Source organism: Bufo bufo, chromosome 2 (genome assembly GCF_905171765.1).
Source record: "Bufo bufo chromosome 2, aBufBuf1.1, whole genome shotgun sequence".
Taxonomy (NCBI): domain Eukaryota; kingdom Metazoa; phylum Chordata; class Amphibia; order Anura; family Bufonidae; genus Bufo; species Bufo bufo.
Genome location: NC_053390.1, coordinates 734,021,528 through 734,041,743, shown reverse-complemented (window position 1 = coordinate 734,041,743; position 20,216 = coordinate 734,021,528).

The following is a 20,216-nucleotide window of genomic DNA, read 5'->3' as shown; positions in this document are numbered from 1 at the left end:
TGATGCCTGAATATGTGCTGTGGTGCCTCTCTCCTCTTCCTGGGTGCGGGGGTCAAAGTAACTCAATGGTGGCTTCTCCTGTGGTGGCTGATATGATGCCAGAATATGTGCTGTGGTGCCTCTCTCCTCTTCCTGGGTGCGGGGGTCAAAGGAACTCAATGGTGGCTTCTCCTGTGGTGGCTGATATGATGCCAGAATATGTGCTGTGGGGCCTCTCTCCTCTTCCTGGGTGCAGGGGTCAAAGTAACTCAATGGTGGCTTCTCCTGTGGTGGTTAGTATGATGCCAGACTATGTGCTGTGGGGCCTCTCTCCTCTTCCTGGGTGCAGGGGTCAAAGTAACTCAATGGTGGCTTCTCCTGTGGTGGCTGATATGATGCCAGAATATGTGCTGTGGTGCCTCTCTCCTCTTCCTGGGTGCGGGGGTCAAAGTAACTCAATGGTGGCTTCTCCTGTGGTGGCTGATATGATGCCAGAATATGTGCTGTGGGGCCTCTCTCCTCTTCCTGGGTGCAGGGGTCAAAGTAACTCAATGGTGGCTTCTCCTGTGCTGATTGATATAAAGCTGATGGTTGTGCCATCTGACATGGTTGCCAGGGTCTGATTCAATGGGGGCCTACTCCTGTGGTGGGTGATCTAAATGCCTGATTCTCTGCTGTGAAACCTCTCTCCTCCGTCTGGGTGTAGGGGTCAAAGTCTTTCAAAGTCGCCTTCTCCTGTGCTGATTGATATGAAGCTGATGGTTGTGCCATCTGACATGGTTGCCGGGGTCCCATTAAATTGTGGCCTACTCCTGTGGTGGTTGATATGATGCCTGATTCTCTGATGTGGAACCTCTCTCCTCTGTTTGGGTGAAGGGGTCAAAGTAACTAAATGGTGGCTTCTCCTGTGGTGGCTAATATGATGCCAGAATATGTGCTGTGGGGCCTCTCTCCTCTTCCTGGGTGCAGGGGTCAAAGTAACTCAATGGTGGCTTCTCCTGTGGTGGCTGATATGATGCCAGAATATGTGCTGTGGTGCCTCTCTCCTCTTCCTGGGTGCGGGGGTCAAAGTAACTCAATGGTGGCTTCTCCTGTGGTGGCTGATATGATGCCAGAATATGTGCTGTGGTGCCTCTCTCCTCTTCCTGGGTGCGGGGGTCAAAGTAACTCAATGGTGGCTTCTCCTGTGGTGGCTGATATGATGCCAGAATATGTGCTGTGGGGCCTCTCTCCTCTTCCTGGGTGCAGGGGTCAAAGTAACTCAATGGTGGCTTCTCCTGTGGTGGTTAGTATGATGCCAGAATATGTGCTGTGGGGCCTCTCTCCTCTTCCTGGGTGCAGGGGTCAAAGTAACTCAATGGTGGCTTCTCCTGTGGTGGCTGATATGATGCCAGAATATGTGCTGTGGTGCCTCTCTCCTCTTCCTGGGTGCGGGGGTCAAAGTAACTCAATGGTGGCTTCTCCTGTGGTGGCTGATATGATGCCAGAATATGTGCTGTGGGGCCTCTCTCCTCTTCCTGGGTGCAGGGGTCAAAGTAACTCAATGGTGGCTTCTCCTGTGCTGATTGATATAAAGCTGATGGTTGTGCCATCTGACATGGTTGCCAGGGTCTGATTCAATGGGGGCCTACTCCTGTGGTGGGTGATCTAAATGCCTGATTCTCTGCTGTGAAACCTCTCTCCTCCGTCTGGGTGTAGGGGTCAAAGTCTTTCAAAGTCGCCTTCTCCTGTGCTGATTGATATGAAGCTGATGGTTGTGCCATCTGACATGGTTGCCGGGGTCCCATTAAATTGTGGCCTACTCCTGTGGTGGTTGATATGATGCCTGATTCTCTGATATGGAACCTCTCTCCTCTGTTTGGGTGAAGGGGTCAAAGTAACTAAATGGTGGCTTCTCCTGTGGTGGCTGATATGATGCCAGAATATGTGCTGTGGGGCCTCTCTCCTCTTCCTGGGTGCAGGGGTCAAAGTAACTCAATGGTGGCTTCTCCTGTGGTGGTTGATATGATGCCAGAATATGTGCTGTGGTGCCTCTCTCCTCTTCCTGGGTGCGGGGGTCAAAGTAACTCAATGGTGGCTTCTCCTGTGGTGGCTGATATGATGCCAGAATATGTGCTGTGGTGCCTCTCTCCTCTTCCTGGGTGCGGGGGTCAAAGTAACTCAATGGTGGCTTCTCCTGTGGTGGCTGATATGATGCCAGAATATGTGCTGTGGTGCCTCTCTCCTCTACCTGGGTGCAGGGGTCAAAGTAACTAAATGGTGGCTTCTCCTGTGGTGGTTGATATGATGCCTGATTCTCTGCTGTGAAACCTCTCTCCTCCATCTGGGTGTAGGGGTCAAAGTCTTTCAAAGTCGCCTTCTCCTGTGCTGATTGATATAAAGCTGATGGTTGTGCCATCTGACATGGTTGCCAGGGTCTGATTCAATGGGGGCCTACTCCTGTGGTGGGTGATCTAAATGCCTGATTCTCTGCTGTGAAACCTCTCTCCTCCGTCTGGGTGTAGGGGTCAAAGTCTTTCAAAGTCGCCTTCTCCTGTGCTGATTGATATGAAGCTGATGGTTGTGCCATCTGACATGGTTGCCGGGGTCCCATTAAATTGGGGCCTACTCCTGTGGTGGGTGATCTAAATGCCTGATTCTCTGCTTTGAAACCTCTCTCCTCCGTCCGGGTGTAGGGGTCAAAGTCTGTCAAAGTCGCCTTCTCCTGTGCTGATTGATATAAAGCTTATGCTTGTGCCATCTGACATGGTTGCCGGGGTCTGATTCAATGGTGGCCTACTCCTGTGGTGGGTGATCTAAATGCCTGATTCTCTGCTGTGTAACCTCTCTCCTCCGTCTGGGTGTAGGGGTCAAAGTAACTAAATGGTGGCCTACTCCTGTGGTGGGTGATATGATGCCTGGTTCTCTGCTGTGGGACCTCTCTCCTTTGTCTGGGTGCTGTGGTCAAAATAATAGTAAGTGACCTTCTCCATTGGTGGGTGACTTGAAGCCTGATTCTGTGTTATGGGACCTCACTCCAATTAATATTGTTTAATTTTTATTTATTTAATGTTAACTCATCATTTCCCTATCTACATTTGTTTGCAGGGGATTTAACTACATTTTGCTGCCTTTTGCAGCCCTCTAGCCCTTTCCGGGTGTGTTTTACAGCCTTTTTAGTGCCCAAAAGTTCGGGTCCCCATTGACTTCTATGGGGTTCGGGATGAAGTTCGGGTCGAGTTCGGATCCCGAACCCGAACATTTTTCGAAAGTTCGGCCGAACTCGTCGAACCCGAACATCCAGGTGTTCGCTCAACTCTAGTCATGATGTCACCGCTGGGCTGGGCCTGGAGGAGAGAAGGAGCTGTCCAGTGATGTAGCTAGAACTGACTGGGCCCCAGAGAAAATCAGTCAGTTCGTGTAGGCGTGTGTAAGCATACTGCCCCACCATGTCACACGTCCCCGTGATGTTCACGATCCAATTGGATATTTACTCTCCATCAACTTTCGATGCATGAAATTTAATTGTGCTCGAGCGAAAATGTGGGAGAAGCTATTAAAAAGGAAGAATTGAAGGAAAGGAGGCGGCAATTACCCACTCCCAACTCGGGGAGGTAGTGACGATAAATAACAATACAGGACTCTTAAGATGCCCTGTTATTGGAATGATTAATAAAAAATTATAGGGAATGTAACTGTGATATTTTGCATTTGGAAACACTAGCCAGGAGAGGCCCTGCTGCCGCTTTGTTGACTCTAGATAACTTCTGCCTGATCGCACGTCCCTGTGACGTCCACCATCCATTTGGATATCTTCTCTATCAACTTTCGATGTTCTTTTCTGAGCCTACCATGTTGATCACGGTTATCCGCGAATCAGGGTTCCACGCCGGAGAGGGAGCGTGGAGATAAATGGATAAAATTTTATTTTGATCGAGCGGAAATATGGGAAAAGTTATTAAAATGCAAATGTGGGACAAATTGTTAAAGTGCAAATTTAAAACAAATTTATTGAACGCAAATGTGGGACAAATTATTAAAGCGCAAATGTGGGACAAATTATTGAAGCGCAAATGTGGGACAAAGTTTAAGCATTGAATGAAAGGAGGTGGCGCGCATCAATTAAAGAAGAATTTCTGAAATTTTATTCCCTGTCACCTATGCAGAGCAGGGGTTTATTCACGTCCAAAATTTTAAAATGTCAACCCAAGAATGTGACAGAAAAATTTGGGAAATTTATTAACCTGTCTACTTGGTAGAGCAGGGGTCTATGACAGAAAAAAATTGTTTAATATCAACCGAAAATGTAAAAGAAAAATTAGTAAAATTTATTAAGCTGTCAACTAGGTAGAGGAGGGGTATATTACACCCAAAAATTGGTGAATCTGTAAAATGTAACAGACAAAGTAGTGAAATGACATCGAATAAAATAAAATACGTACAAATCAAAAAAAAAATTAATTGATTTATGAGGTGGAGGTCCATATGGAGTAGGAGTTTGAGGAGGTGGTGGATGTAGTGGTGTAGGTGGAAGCAGCTGTGGAGGAGGACGAGGTAGCCAACACGAGTTTTTGGTTTAAATTTTTTTGGGCACATTTTGGCACATTTTGCCCAAAATGGCTGTTTTTCAAATAACAAAATAGAACCACAGTATCTAAAGTGTGTATCTCACACAAACAGATCCAGACTAGGCCGCAATTATAGTTTTTTGCCCAAAATGGTTGTTTTTCAAAAAACTGAATAGAACCACAGTATGACATATGCAGCAAAGACTGAAAAATTTTGTTTTTTGCCCAAAATGGGTGTTTGTTTAATAACAGAATATGACAGCAGTATATAACCCTTGAATTTCACACGTGCAGATGCAGCAAGGGCTGTAAAATTGTGTATTTTGCCCAAAAAGGGTGTTTTAAAAGCCCAGAAAATTATAGCTGTATTTCTAGCTAAAATTGCACACTGACTAATCCTGCAAAGGCACCAGATGTTGGATATTGCCAAAAATGGGTGTTTTTTCAAAGCCAGAAAATTATTGAAGTTTTTAAAACTTGTTTTTAACAATCACAGATGTAGCAAGGGCTGCAATATTAAGTATTTTGCTAAAAAAAAATGGTGTTTTTGTAATAACAGAATATGGAAGCTGTATATAACGCTTGAATTTCACATGTGCAGCTGCAGCAAGGGCTGTAAAATAGTGTATTTTTCCCAAAAAGGGTGTTTTTAAAACCCAGAAAATTATAGCTGTATTTCTAGCTAAAATTGCACACTGACTAATCCTGCAAAGGCACCAGATGTTGGATATTGGCAAAAATGGGTGTTTTTTCAAAGCCAGAAAATTATTGAAGTTTTTAAAACTTGTTTTTAACAATCACAGATGTAGCAAGGGCTGCAATATTAAGTATTTTGCTAAAAAAAAATTGTGTTTTTGTAATAACAGAATATGAAAGCTGTATATAACGCTTGAATTTCACATGTGCAGCTGCAGCAAGGGCTGTAAAATAGTGTATTTTTCCCAAAAAGGGTGTTTTTAAAACCCAGAAAATTATAGCTGTTTTTCTAGCTTAAATTGCACACTGACTAATCCTGCAAAGGCACCAGATGTTGGATATTGCCAAAAATGGGTGTTTTTTCAAAGCCAGATTATTATTGCAGTATTTCAAGCTTGGATTTAAATGTCACAAAAGCACAGATGCAGTGCTGGTGCACTGAGCTTGCATAAAATGGCCGCCGCCGCACACCTAACTAACAGACGGATAAAAGTTATTTTTCTCTGGCACTGGGCTCAGGGCAGGGTAAAAAGATTGTGCACTGCACCCACACAACTATATCTATGTAGATCGCTGAGTTCAATTGGAGTTCTGATAACAAATTATGTCCTATTCTCTCCCTCACAGCAGCAGCATCATCCTCTCCCTACACTAAGCACAGCAGATTGACGTGCAGCACTACGTGACTCCAGCTTATATAGAGGCTGGGTCACATGCTGCACTGGCCAATCACAGCCATGCCATTAGTAGGCATGGCTGTGATGGCTTCTAAGGTCACACAGTTAAACGCTTGTTGATTGGCTGCTCTGCAGCCTTTCAAAAAGCGCTGAGAAATCGCCGAACCCAAACCCGAACATTTACTGAAATGTTCGAGTCCGGGGTCCAAAAATCCTAAAGTTCGGTACGAACCCGAAGCTCAACCCTAATGTTAAACTTACCAGTTTATAGTTTCCAGGCTCTGTTTCTGGACTTTTTTTTTTTATATTGGCACCAAATTTGCTAAGTGACAATCATGTAGAACTCTCCCTGTCAATATAGAGTTCATAAATATCAGAAATAAGGGTCTGTTTATTGCATAACTTTATTCTCTTAGGAGACGGGAGTGTATGCCATCCGGTCCTGGGGATTTGTCTATTTTCATCTTTTTAAGGTTTATACTTTTTACTATTTATCTAATTGAAGAACATTTTAGGATTAGTTTTACTCTTTTTGCCAATTAATCTCTCTTTTACATATTCTATATTTTTTTTGCATATATTTTTTTAAGGTTTCCTCGGTACCTATCACGTCTGATATGGCAGGTAACAGATGTGCAGAGCAGAAGGGAGGGATAGAGGAGTATCCTACCACTAGGGAGAGGAATGAGTGGTGACCCCCTAGCTTACCTGACACTGGCACCTGGCTTCCCTGACGTCCCTAGACCTGTACGTGCCTGTACGTACCTGTCACATGCCTCGTCCCTGGCTTACCCTGAAATAAGCCCTAGGTAGTGAATAGGGTGGTGGGTGCACTAGTTCTCACCACTGACACCTAGGGTAACAACAGGGAAAGGACAAACAACACAATCACAATAAACAATCCCCGAAGGGAGACAACAACAACAGGAGAGAACCAGAGATCCGACAGCACCAGTTCGAACAGCTCCACATCAACAGTTGACCCAACTCCACCTGAGGTCAGAATAGAAGTTCTGGAAAGAAGGTCTATATCTGGCAACAAGGAAAGCAGAAAGGGAGAATATAGAGTAGCTGGGAGTGGCTGACAGAAAACAGCTGAAAGGAAAAACTATAGATTCCTAAATGGGACAAAAAGGATCGCAAACCTAAGCAGGAAAACCTGGAACGGATTCTATTCTCACCACTAGGTCATGGAGCAATCTCTTGAGAAACTGAGTGCGTAGCTTCAACATGACCTCATTATGATTTGCCACCTCATCTATTTCCCTTACTAGTAGATTTTCTGTGGGCTCTGTTATATTAGGTGGATTATAACACTCCTCGTATTTTTTTTATTGTTTTTGTCTACCCACAGTGACTCCATATGTTAATTACCCTCAATGTTCCTGAAGTGTGGGCTTTAGACATTTTTTGCTTCAGAGAGACTTTGCCTTTCTAATATGCTATTTTTAAACACAGTCATATTACTTAGTTGCAATTTGCTCCTCCAGCTGTTTTTTTTATTAGTACCAATTACCATATTTTTCACCCAATACAGAAAAGTAGGGGAAAATGCCAGTGCGTCTTATTGTCACCGCCAGTTCTGTGAGAAGGTCTGGCAGACGTTCTTCTCTACCTCTTGCATGACGTTCTTTGTTTTGGTTTCACTTTGTCATCTTTCCTTCTCCCAGGTGTCATCTATTTAGACTAATTGTCTCCCTTTATATTCCCTCCCATATTGCCTCACTTTGCGGTTTATACTACTTCCTGGATGAGGTGTTTACTGCTGGAGGATGATGCTGCTGTTTCCTCAGATAAGTATTTTTTCTTTATTTGTGTTTCCTTGCTGGCTTGATTCTAGGTGACCCTGACTCCGTCCGTATTAAGTGCAGGATGCCGGTGGTCGTGTCCCCTCACTATTATAGGGTTTTCAGGTGTCACACAGTATTAGGTACGTGGGCATGCAATCGTCTACCATAGAGACCATTGCATGGGCATAGCAGTCAGGGAGAGCTCTAGGGGTTTTATAGGGCTCACCCATATGCTCCTTAGTTTAGGATCAAGCCAGTCGGATGTTTATTTATAAGTTCCAGCTTTCTGCAACATCATCCGTGACACTTATGGGGCGAATACTAATAACCGTTTCCATAATTATGGAAGCACTCAGTATAAGAGGACTGGGAGTATCAGTGAATACAGTGCGCACCGGGCTCTGTACTCACTGTTCCCTTGTCTTCCTCGGCTGCTTGCTGTGCTGTGACTGCTCATTGCATGAGGACGTGTCACGGCCATGCCCATGACCGTGACTCCTTTACCGCATGCGGTTGCCTGCGGTTTTGTATGGGCGTTCAACCACGGGTGAGGGCCGCTTGTCTGTGGCCTCACTTGTGGTTGCTGCGGGCAACCAGTGTTGTTGTTAGCAGCAGAGCAGCCTGAGCGTCGCTAGGCAGCTTGCTGCCCTGGCATGCGGTCTCACCTGACGTTCCTTTTGTTAGGTGTGTTTGTTGTGTGCACTGTGTTGTAAGTTATTGTGTGCACTTTCCCTTTATGTATGTTTGTTTTCCCTTCTGTGTTACTGGAAGGGTTAACTTCCTTCCCAGTGTGTGTGTGATGTCACTGGGTGTGTCCAATCCTTGGGTGTGGCCACTTGGGCCTATAAAGACCCTCTCTCTTGCAGAGCTCAGTAGGTTGCTTCAGCATGCTTGCTGATAGCAGCCTCCTGTGTTTGTCATCCGCCAGTGAGAGCCACCACTGTGGTCATAGTTTGAGTTTTAGTATAAGTTTAGGTTTAAGTTAAAGTTTTATGTATGCCTATGTCTTTATGTGTGTGTTGTAGCAAGTTTGTCTGTTGGGATTTTCATATGTGTTTGTGCAGCATAACGGTTCTGGATCCCTGTCTGTTTAGGGATCCAGTCAGCAGGGCTGTGGCAGGTTGGTGAATGTCTGTTCACCTGCCATTTCCGTATTGCTGTTTCTGTTCCCCTTTTCCCAACAGCTTGGCCATTGAGGCTCCCGCTCCTCCGTGTCAAGGAGGAGTAGGTTGCCTTACCCAGCTCCTAGCTCAGGGATCTGCGGAGGGTAAGATAGGGCTCCGAGGTTCCGGCGCATGGGCCCTCCTACCTTAAAGGTCGGCCCATGCAGGTTAGGAGTTAGGGTCAGGGTAGGGATGCTGTAGGAGGTGACCTGCTCCCTGTCCTGTGGCTTCATGGCCGAGTAGCTACTTCAACACCTGGCACCTCACGGCTGAGGGTTTCCCCCATCCTCAGCCGTGACAGGACGTTGGCACTTTGTGACCTCACACTGTGTGTGTTGGGTCACAGCACAGCGTGCGGCAAGAAGAAGAAGAACGTTAGATGACAGGAGAGGCGGTGGTGTGGCGGTGTTGGTTTCCGGAGCAGAAGAGGTAGATCAAAAAAATTTTTTATCTTATCTGAACATGGGGGTCTTTCACATGGAGGTCTGATCTGAGGTCTGATTGGGGACTTATGGAGGTCTGATTGGGGGACTTATTGAGATCTGATCTGAGGTCTGATTGGGGTCATTCACATGGAGGTCTTGTCTGAAGTCTAATTGGGAGACTCAGGGCCGGCATCAGCACCTGGCACACCCAGGCAAGTGCTGGGGCCCACTGCTCCTGGGGGGCCCACTGTGCCCGCTCACTCCTGCAGATTTGTCCTGGTCTTCATTAAACTGCCTTTTTTCTGAATTCTAGGGCAGCTTACCCCAGCAATGCAGACATTTTTTTCGGCGTGTACTGCTGGGATGGGCGGCCCCAGGATTCAGAACAGGGTAAAAGTGTTTTTTTGGTAACAGAATATGAAAGCTGTATATATTAACCACTTAAGGACCACAGGTTTATACCCCCCTAGTGACCAGGCCCTTTTTTACAAATCGTCACTTCACAACTTTAACGGTTTATTGCTCGGTCATGCAACTTGGCACCCAAATTAATTTTACCTCCTTTTCTTCTCACAAATACAGCTTTCTTTTGGTGGTATTTGATTGCTGCTGAGATTTTTTGTTTTTCTGATATTAATCAAAATAGACCGCAATTTTCTCAAAAAAAGTGTATTTTTAACTTTTTCGGGTAAAATTGTTCAAATATAATTACATTTCTATACAAATTTGTGTCAGAATTTATTGTGCTACAGGTCCTTGATTTAAAAAAAATCCAATAAGTGTATATTTATTGGTTTGCGCCACATGAATTTAAAAAAATTATAATAATCCTCAACCGGCGTCCCGGGCCCCCAGTTGCGTAGGGCCCCATAGCCATTGCTATGGCTGCTATGGCTGCTATGGCGATCCCTACACCAGTGTTTCCTGTGGCACACATATGGTTAATCAGGATAATGTGACTCAGTTGCACCAAATTTTAATGCTTCAACAGTGGTTTTAGCATGTCAAGACTGTGAGGAAAGACCATGAGCTTGGTCTGAAACATATAAGCGTTCTGTACTTTTTCCTGCATTTCATTATTTTTGGGGCACAGTAAAGCAATTATTATTTTTTATTTTTTTATTTTTTTAAACTGGGAAGATACGAGGGCTGGATACTAATTTCTGAAATTTAGTTGTGCTAGACCAAAGTGGCTTTTCCCTATATGCGAACAGCGACAAGCCGTATCAAATATAAAGATGTGGCAGATTTATACCAGGGGTTCAGGCTAGATGATAAATTTGTATGTATATGGCTTGAAAGCTTTGGATAAGGCTACATGCACACAAATGTTGTTTGTTTCCGTGTCCGTTCCATTTTTTTTGCGGATAGGATGCTGACCCATTCATGGGTCTGCAAAAAATGCGGACAGCACACCGTGTGCTGTCCGCATTAGTATGTCCGTTCCGTAGCCCCGCAAAAAAGATAGAACATGTCCTATTCTTGTCCGTTTTAGGCATTGTTACAATGGATCTGCAAAAAAAACGGATGTCATCCCTTGTTTTGCGGACCACAAAACACATATGGTGTGCATTTAGCCTAACTTTATACTAGCTATCGGTTGGCTTCTTAGGCCCCTTTCACACAGGCGAGTTTTCCGCAGGGGTGCAATGCGTGACGTGAACACATAGCACCCGCACTGAATCCTGACCCATTAATTTCAATGGGTCTGTGCACATGAGCGTTTTTTTTCACGCATCAGTTCTGCATTTCCTGAAAAACGCAGCATGTTCTATAGGCTACATGCACACGACCATATGTGTTTTGCGGTCCGCAAATTGCGGATCTGCAACAACAAAAAAAGGGATAACATCCATATGCCATCCGTTTTTTGTTTTTTTTGTGTATCCATTGTAACAATGCCTAAAACGGACAAGAATAGGACATGTTCTGTTTTTTTTGTGAGGCTACTGATGAGAACAGCACACGGTGTGCTGTCCGCATTTTTTGCGGACCCATTCAAATGAATGGGTCCACATCTTATCCGCAAAAAACCTGGAACAGACACGGAAACAAACAATGTTCGTGTGCATGTAGCCATATTCTGCGTTTTTCACGCAGCCCTGGCCCCATAGAAGTGAATGGGGCTTCAGTGAAAAATGCATTGCATCCGAAAGCAAGTGCGGGTGCGATGCGTTTTTCACTGATGGTTGCTAGGAGATGTTGTTTGTAAACCTTCCGTTTTTTATCACATGCGTGAAAAACGCATCAAAATGCATTGCACTTGCGCGTAAATAACTGAACAACTGAACGCAATTGCAGACAAAACTGACTGAACTTGCTTGCAAAATGGTGCGAGTTTCACTGAACGCATCCGGACCTAATCTGTTGCGCTCATGTGAAAGATGCCTTAGGGTACTTTCGCACTTGCGGCAGAGGATTCCGGCAGGCAGTTCCGTCACCGTAACTGCCTGTGAGATACATCAAAACGCATGCAAACTGATGACATTTGTCAGACAGATCCGGATGTGGATCCGTCTGACAAATGCATTAAAATGCTGGATCCGTCTCTCCGGTGTCATCCGGAAAAACGGATCCGGTATAAAAAATGTTTTACATTTTTTTGCAAATGCCGGATCCGTTTTGCCAGAACACTTAATGACGAATCCTGCACTAATAGACTTCAATGCAAATTAGTTCCGGCATTCCGGCAAGTGTTCAGTCTTTTTGGGCAGAGATAAAACCGATGCATGCTGCGGTATTTTTTCCATCCTGAAATGGCAAAAAGACTGAACTGAAGACATCCTGATGCATCCTGAACGGATTTCTCTCCATTCAGAAAGCATTAGGATAAAACTGATCAGTTCTTTTCCGGTATTGAGCCCCTAGGATGGAACTCAATGCCGGAAAAGAATAACGCTAGTGTGAAAGTACCCTTAGTGATAGAATCTTGCTACAAAATTTAGATGAAAAATGTGGCACCATTTGCCATGCCCCTATTTCCGCTGAGCAGCATGCTTCTCCGCTAACTCAAATACCGTCAGCAGAACAGGAGCAATGGATCATTCTTGGCTTACTCGCTTCATATATGTCTAAAATGAAATGTGTCAAATTAAATTAACTTGGCAGCAAACATAGTCATACAAAAATCTAAAAATTAATATATAATGCTAAATAATTGTAAATGATAAATTAGTAGCAGGCAATATTTTACACAATATAAGAACTTTTGAAGAATGTACAAATACATTAAATATTCCAGCGTAAAGGTTATGGTTAGCAAACATTTGCTGCCTGCCATTTAAAATGTTGTCAGTCTCTCCTTAGCAACGGACTACAAATGGCACTTTTCTGTTCACTGTGCATGGTGACAAAGCGGTAGTTTGTAGCATGCTGCTAAGGAGCAAATGACAACATTTTGAATTGCAGTTGGAAAATGCCAGTGAACAAGGATGTATGCTTTTAATAAAATATATAGTTGTGACATTCAATGACTTTTTCCTTTTTTCTTTCCTTTGTAAAATGATTATATTTTTATACACTCCTCAACATTGAAATTGCAACAGTATGAAGGAAAAGTCATGTAAATCACAGGATTGATAGACATGTTAATAATATGCAAAATAAAAAAATATATTTAAAAACATCTTGATTTATTCAATATTGAGTATGAGCGCAATGCACTTACATACCTTGGCATGCTTTTGATGGGGTTATAAATGGTTGTCTGACGAATGCACATGGGAATGTAAATCATCAAGATCCGCTGCAGGCATTTCCCCTTGCAATTGCCGACCAATTTGTAGATCTTAGCACATCCGCTACTTCCCATATTTGCATAACTTTACGGCTTGTCCTTCTTGGTGTTTCAAAGTTGTATTATGCAGATTGTACTAGAAATATTTATATCTCTCACTGTTTAAGCTATCTGCATATTATATGTGATAATTGCTGTTGATTATGATAGGTCTTCCAGATATTGTGTATGTGTAGTATTTTTTTGGGGTGAAACGTGCACATTATATTGGGTAACTTATGAAATGTGGATTCTTGCTTATAGACATACTGTACATACAGATTAATTTACCTTATAATCAGTGTTTCAGTTATTCATATACACAAACAATCTTATCTACTGATTGCATTATTTTCCAAAATTAGTTTCAAATTTGTATTGACTAATACTAAATGCAAATCATGCAGTATTGCCCATTTTAGTACTGTTAAAGGGAATATTAATGATTGATGTTTGGGTAATTTCAATAATTAATATTCATAAATAGGCGTGAGTCGTCTATTGATGACTCTGCCTATTTATACCTTAAAAGAAACTACCTCTTTTGCCATACCTAATTCCCTGAACTACATGCGAATTACTGCTATGGCGGCGACTACTACAATAAATGATTATACGCTGCACTTTGAATAATAAAAGGAATTTATTAAAACAATTACACGTCTACAGTATATTATTGCTATAATTATATATTTATATCAAAGGACATATAAATATATATACTTATAGTCGCACACAGTAATACATTAACAACACTATAATACAACTAAACTACGCTACACACAGTACAATATTCTAATATTCCACCCCAAACTCTACCTAAATAACACAATTACACACACTATTAATGACAGCAGCCCACCCAACCTGGCTATACACTCTGTCCCTAAGGGGCAAAAAAGAGCTTAAGAGGTAACTGTTGGGAATAGCCCAGTAAAAGGTTAATACTGGGAATGGGCTATTGCGGAAGATCAGGGGTTGTAAGAGTTAATGCCAGGGGGTAAATTGGATCAGGGGTACAGCAGGGGTTAATGGGATATTGGTGGCAGTGGGTAAAGAGTTAATGCAGGGCAGGGGGAGTATAGGGCTATCAGGGGTTAAATGCAGGGATAAAAGTGTTGGTGGTATAGCAAGGGTTAATAATACTTAGCCAGGAATGCTCATTGTCCAGGGGTTAATTCCTGCTTGTAGATGCTTGTCTCGCTGGGGATGATTCTTGTCTTCCAGCCCAGCGCAACCCACAGCGCAGCACAGCGCTGCCTGCGCTGCCTGCGCTTTCCTCCTGGGGATGCTAGGGTTAACTGGCCTCCTGAGCGCAGTGCCGCCGGGGTATTTAAATCCTGCGTGCTCGCTCACATTCTGCAGGCGTGCGCACACGTTACCGCACCAGCCTGCGCGTCCTGGTGCGCGCTTCCAGGCGGGGAATGATTTCAGTCTCCCGCCTGTGAAGCGCCCACGCATACCCCTGGTGTCATAATTACAGCACCAGAGGCATGTGCAATACAGAGGCGGGGGAGCTTTTGTTCCCCTGCCTCTGTTATGTAAAACATCTCTAGCCATGCTGGAGATGTTATCAAAAGACAGAGGATCTGTCTGTCCTTTAAAGTGGCCGAAATTGGACATAATTGTCCAGTTGTCGGCCTCCCTTCCTGCAGGCGCATTCCAGAGGGGGGGCACCCGCGCTGGGGGATATGTTGGCCACATCTTATAAGTATAAGTATATATTTTTATATATATATATATATATATATATATATATAGAAGAAAAAAATCCAGCGGGAGCACCATCCGGGGTGTGGGTTCAGAGTCCAACGGAGGGTAGCGGCAATACCCAATAATATAAAAGACGAAAAAGTGGGACTGCACACCAGAGTAGTGAAAGCAAAAACTTTTATTCACCCATAGTGTGGCAAACTTGCGACGTTTCGGCTCACAAGAGCCTTCCTCACGCTTGTGAGCCGAAACGTCACAATTTTGCCACACTATGGGTGAATAAAAGTTTTTGCTTTCACTACTCTGGAGTGCAGTCCCACTTTTTCGTCTTATATATATATATATATATATATATATATATATATATATATACATATACAGTGGATATAAAAAGTCTACACACCCCTTAAAATGTCAAGTTTCTATGATGTAAAAAAATGAGACAAAGATAAATCATTTCAGTACTTTTTCCACCTTTAATGTGACCCATAAACTGTACAACTCAATTGAAAAACAAACGGAAATCTTTAAGGTAAAGGGAAGAAAAATTATAAAAATAAAATAATATGGTTGCATAAGTGTGCATACCCTTAAACCAATACTTTATTGAAGCACCTTTTGATTTTATTACAGCATTCAGTCTTTTTGGGTATGAGTCTATCAGCATGTCACATTTTGACTTGGCAAGATTTGCCCACTCTTCTTTGCAAAAACACTCCAAATCTGTCAGATTGTAAGGGCATCTCCTGTGCACAGCCCTCTTCAGATCACCCCACAGATTTTCAATCGGATTCAGGTCTGGGCTCTGGCTGGGCCATTCCAAAACTTTAATCTTCTTCTGGTGAAGCCATTCCTTTGTTGATTTGGATGTATGCTTTGGGTCGTTGTCATGCTGAAAGATGAAGTTCCTCTTATGTTCAGCTTTCTAGCAGAAGTCTGAAGGTTTTGTGCCAATATTGACTGGTATTTGGAACTGTTCATAACTCCCTCCAGCTTAACTAAGGCCCCAGTTCCAGCTGAAGAAAAACAGCCCCAAAGCATGATGCTGCCAGGGCCGGATTAAGAGCATCATGGGCCTGGTGCAGAAGATTTTAATGGGCCTTTTTATAGAAAAAAAAAACGCAACGCAGAGAAACTTTTTATAGCACAAATAAAGTGTGAATTTACGCAAAATTAGACATGTGAAAATACGCATGCATAAAGTTTAAAGTGTGAACGGGTCTGCATAATCCCATTCAAGTCTATTGGACAAAAGTTCATGCGTAATTTTGAAGCAGATTTACGCATGGGTTTGCGTGTTAAAAATCTGCTGTGTGAACTGCACAGTGGTAACAAGGCATGATGGACACATGTTTTAATTCTGTTTACTCCAAATTCGGACTCTACCATTTGAAATAGGACTGGAACAGGCCACTGTCAGATATTTAGGCCCCGACACCCAGACAGAGGAGAGAGGTCCCATTGCAGAGAATCAGGCTTCATGTCACCCACCACTGGAGCAGGCCACTGTCAGATATTTAGGCCCCAGCACCCAGACAGAGGAGAGAGGTCCCATTGCAGAGAATCAGGCTGCATGTCACCCACCACTGGAACAGGCCACTGGCAGATATTTAGGCCCTGGCACCCAGACAGAGGAGAGGTTCATTCAACTTTGGGTTGCCCCGCAATATAATGGTAAAATTAAAAAAAGAGGATTGAATGAAGTGCACTGGAGTACAAGAATATATTGTTAAGGGGAGGTAGTTATAAATGTCTAATCTGCACAAGGGATGGACAGGTCCTGTGGGATCCATGCCTGGTTCATTTTTATGAACGTCAGCTTGTCCACATTGGCTGTGGATAGGCGGCTGCGTTTTTCTGTAATGATGCCCCCTGCCGTGCTGAATACACGTTCAGACAAAACGCTGGCCGCCGGGCAGGCCAGCACCTCCAAGGCATTAAAGGCTAGCTCTGGCCACGTGGACAATTTGGAGACCCAGAAGTTGAATGGGCCGAACCATCAGTCAGTATGTGGAGGGGTGTGCACACGTACTGTTCCACCATGTTAGTGAAATGCTGCCTCCTGCTAACACGTTCCGTATCAGGTGGTGGTGCAGTTAGCTGTGGCGTGGTGACAAAACTTTTCCACATCTCTGCCATGGTAACCCTGCCCTCAGAGGAGCTGGCCGTGACACGGCTGCGTTGGCGACCTCTTGGTCCTCCTCTGCCTTCGCCTTGGGCTTTCACTTGTTCCCCTGTGACATTTGGGAATGCTCTCAGTAGCGCGTCTACCAATGTGCGCTTGTACTCGCGCATCTTCCTATCACGCTCCAGTGCAGGAAGTAAGGTGGGCACATTGTCTTTGTACCGGGGATCCAGCAGGGTGGCAACCCAGTAGTCCGCACACGTTAAAATGTGGGCAACTCTGCTGTCGTTGCGCAGGAAGCATGTAGTCGCTCATGTGTGCCAGGCTGCCCAGAGGTAAGGACAAGCTGTCCTGTGCGGGAGGCGTATCGTCATCGTCCTCCGTTTCCCCCCAGCCACGCACCAGTGATTGGCCCGAGCTGCGTTAGGTGCCACCCCGCTGTGAACATGCTTCATCCTCATCCTCCTCCACCTCATCCTCGTCCTCCTCGTCCTCCAGTAGTGGGCCCTGTCTGGCCACATTTGTACCTGGCCTCTGCTGTTGCAAAGAAACTTCCTCTGAGTCACTTCTAAGAGACTGGCCTGAAAGTGCTAAAAATGACCCCTCTTCCTCCTCCTCCTCCTCCTCCTCCTGGGCCACCTCCTCTGCCATCATCGCCCTAAGTGTTTTCTCAAGAAGACATAGAAGTGGTATTGTAACGCTGATAACGGCGTCATCGCCACTGGCCATGTTGGTGGAGTACTCGAAACAGCGCAACAGGCCACACAGGTCTCGCATGGAGGCCCAGTCATTGGTGGTGAAGTGGTGCTGTTCCGCAGTGTGACTGACCCGTGCGTGCTGCAGCTGAAACTCCACTATGGCCTGCTGCTGCTCGCACAGTCTGTCCAGCATGTGCAAGGTGGAGTTCCACCTGGTGGGCACGTCGCATATGAGGCGGTGAGCGGGAAGGACGAAGTTACGCTGTAGAGCAGACAGCCGAGCGGCGGCAGGATGAGAACGCCGGAAGCGCGCACAGATGGCCCGCACTTTATGCAGCAGCTCTGACATGTCGGTGTAGTTGTGAATGAATTTCTGCACCACCAAATTCAGCACATGCGCCAGGCAAAGGATGTGTGTCAAACCGGCTAGTCCCAGAGCTGCAACGAGATTTCGCCCATTATCGCACACCACCAGGCCGGGCTTGAGGCTCACTGGCAGCAACCACTCGTCGGTCTGTTGTTCTATACCCTGCCACAACTCCTGCGCGGTGTTGGGCCTGTCCCCCAAACACATCAGTTTCAGAACGGCCTGCTGACATTTACCCCTAGCTGTGCTGAAGTTGGTGGTGAAGGTCTGTCGCTGACCGGATGAGGAGGTGGTAGAAGAGGAGGAGGAAGCCGAGTAGGAAGAGGAGGGAACAAGAGGCAAAGAATGATGCCCTGTGATCCTTGGAAGGACGTGCGCCAAACAGCTCTCCGCCTGGGGCCCAGCCACTACATTTACCCAGTGTGCAGTTAGGGAGATATAGCGTCCATGGCCGTGCTTACTGGTCCACGTATCTGTGGTTAGGTGGACCTTGCCACAGATGGCGTTGCGCAGTGCACCCTTGATTTTATTGGATACTTGGTTGTGCAGGGAAGGCACGGCTCTCTTGGAGAAGTTGTGGCGGCTGGGAACAACATACTGTGGGACAGCAAGCGACATGAGATGTTTGAAGCTGTCTGTGTCCACCAGCCTGTATGACAGCATTTCATAGGCCAGTAGTTTAGAAATGCTGGCATTCAGGGCCAGGGATCGAGGGTGGCTAGGTGGGAATTTACACTTTCTCTCAAATGTTTGTGAGATGGAGAGCTGAACGCTGCCGTGTGACATGGTAGAGATTCTTGGTGACGGAGGTGGTGGTGTTGGTGGTACATCCTCTGTTTGCTGGGCGGCAGGTGCCAAAGTTCCTCCAGAGGCAGAGGAATAGGCCGAGGCAGCAGCAGAAGAGGTAGCAGGGGAGCCTGAGTGAGTTCCTTGTTTTTAAGGTGTTTACTCCACTGCAGTTCATGCTTTGCATGCAGATGCCTGGTCATGCAGGTTGTGCTAAGGTTCAGAACGTTAATGCCTCGCTTCAGGCTCTGATGGCACAGCGTGCAAACCACTTGGGTCTTGTTGTCAGCACATTGTTTGAAGAACTGCCACGCCAGGGAACTCCTTGAAGCTGCCTTTGGGGTGCTCGGTCCCAGGTGGCGGTGGCCAGTAGCAGGCGAACTCTCTTGGCAGTGGGTGTTCTGCTTTTGCCCACTGCTCCCTCTTCTGCTACGCTGTTGGCTCGTTCTCACCACTGCCTCTTCCTCCGAACTCTGAAAGTCAGTGGCACGACCTTCATTCCATGTGGGGTCTAGGACCTCATCGTCCCCTGCATCGTCTTCCACCCAGTGTTCCTCCCTGACCTCCTGTTCGGTCTGCACACTGCATAAAAAATGATGCAGCAGTTGGCACCTGTGTTTCATCATCATCAGAGACGTGCTGAGGTGGTATTCCCATGTCCTCATCATCAGGAAACATAAGTGGTTGTGCGTCAGTGCATTCTATGTCTTCCACCGCTGGGGAAGGGCTAGGTGGATGCCCTTGAGAAACCCTGCCAGCAGAGTCTTCAAACAGCATAAGAGACTGCTGCATAAGTTGAGGCTCAGACAGTTTCCCTGATATGCATGTGGGTGATGTGACAGACTGATGGGCTTGGTTTTCATGCGCCATCTGTGCACTTTCTGCCAAAGGCTGGGTGGGAGATAATGTGAACGTGCTGGATCCACTGTCGGCCACCCAATTGACTAATGCCTGTACCTGCTCAGGCCTTACCGTCTTTAGAACGGCATTGGGCCCCACCTAATATCGCTGTAAATTCTGGCATCTACTGGGACCTGAGGTAGTTGATACACTAGGACGTGTGGCTGTGGTAGAACGGCAACGTCCTATCCCAGCACCAGAGGGTCCACTAACACCACCACGACCATGTCCGCGTCCGCATCCCTTACTAGATGTTTTCCTCATTGTTACTGTTCACCACAATAAGAAAAAAACTATTTGGCCCAATGTATTGAATTCAAATTCAGGCCTTTTTTTACAGGCACCTAACACTATCTGGCTATCTATTTAGGTACCGTATTACACTAATACAGGCACAGCAGAAACCACTGATTTAGGGAATTGCTAATTTGGGAATTGTATTTCAACCCAGAACAAAAACTGTTCTTTGACGGACACTAAATAACTTGACCAGCCACAGCAGTAACCTCGGATTTATCTGTATATAAATTGTAGGCCTAGTATTTAGGCCCTGGATGGATGACAGGTATCCCTTT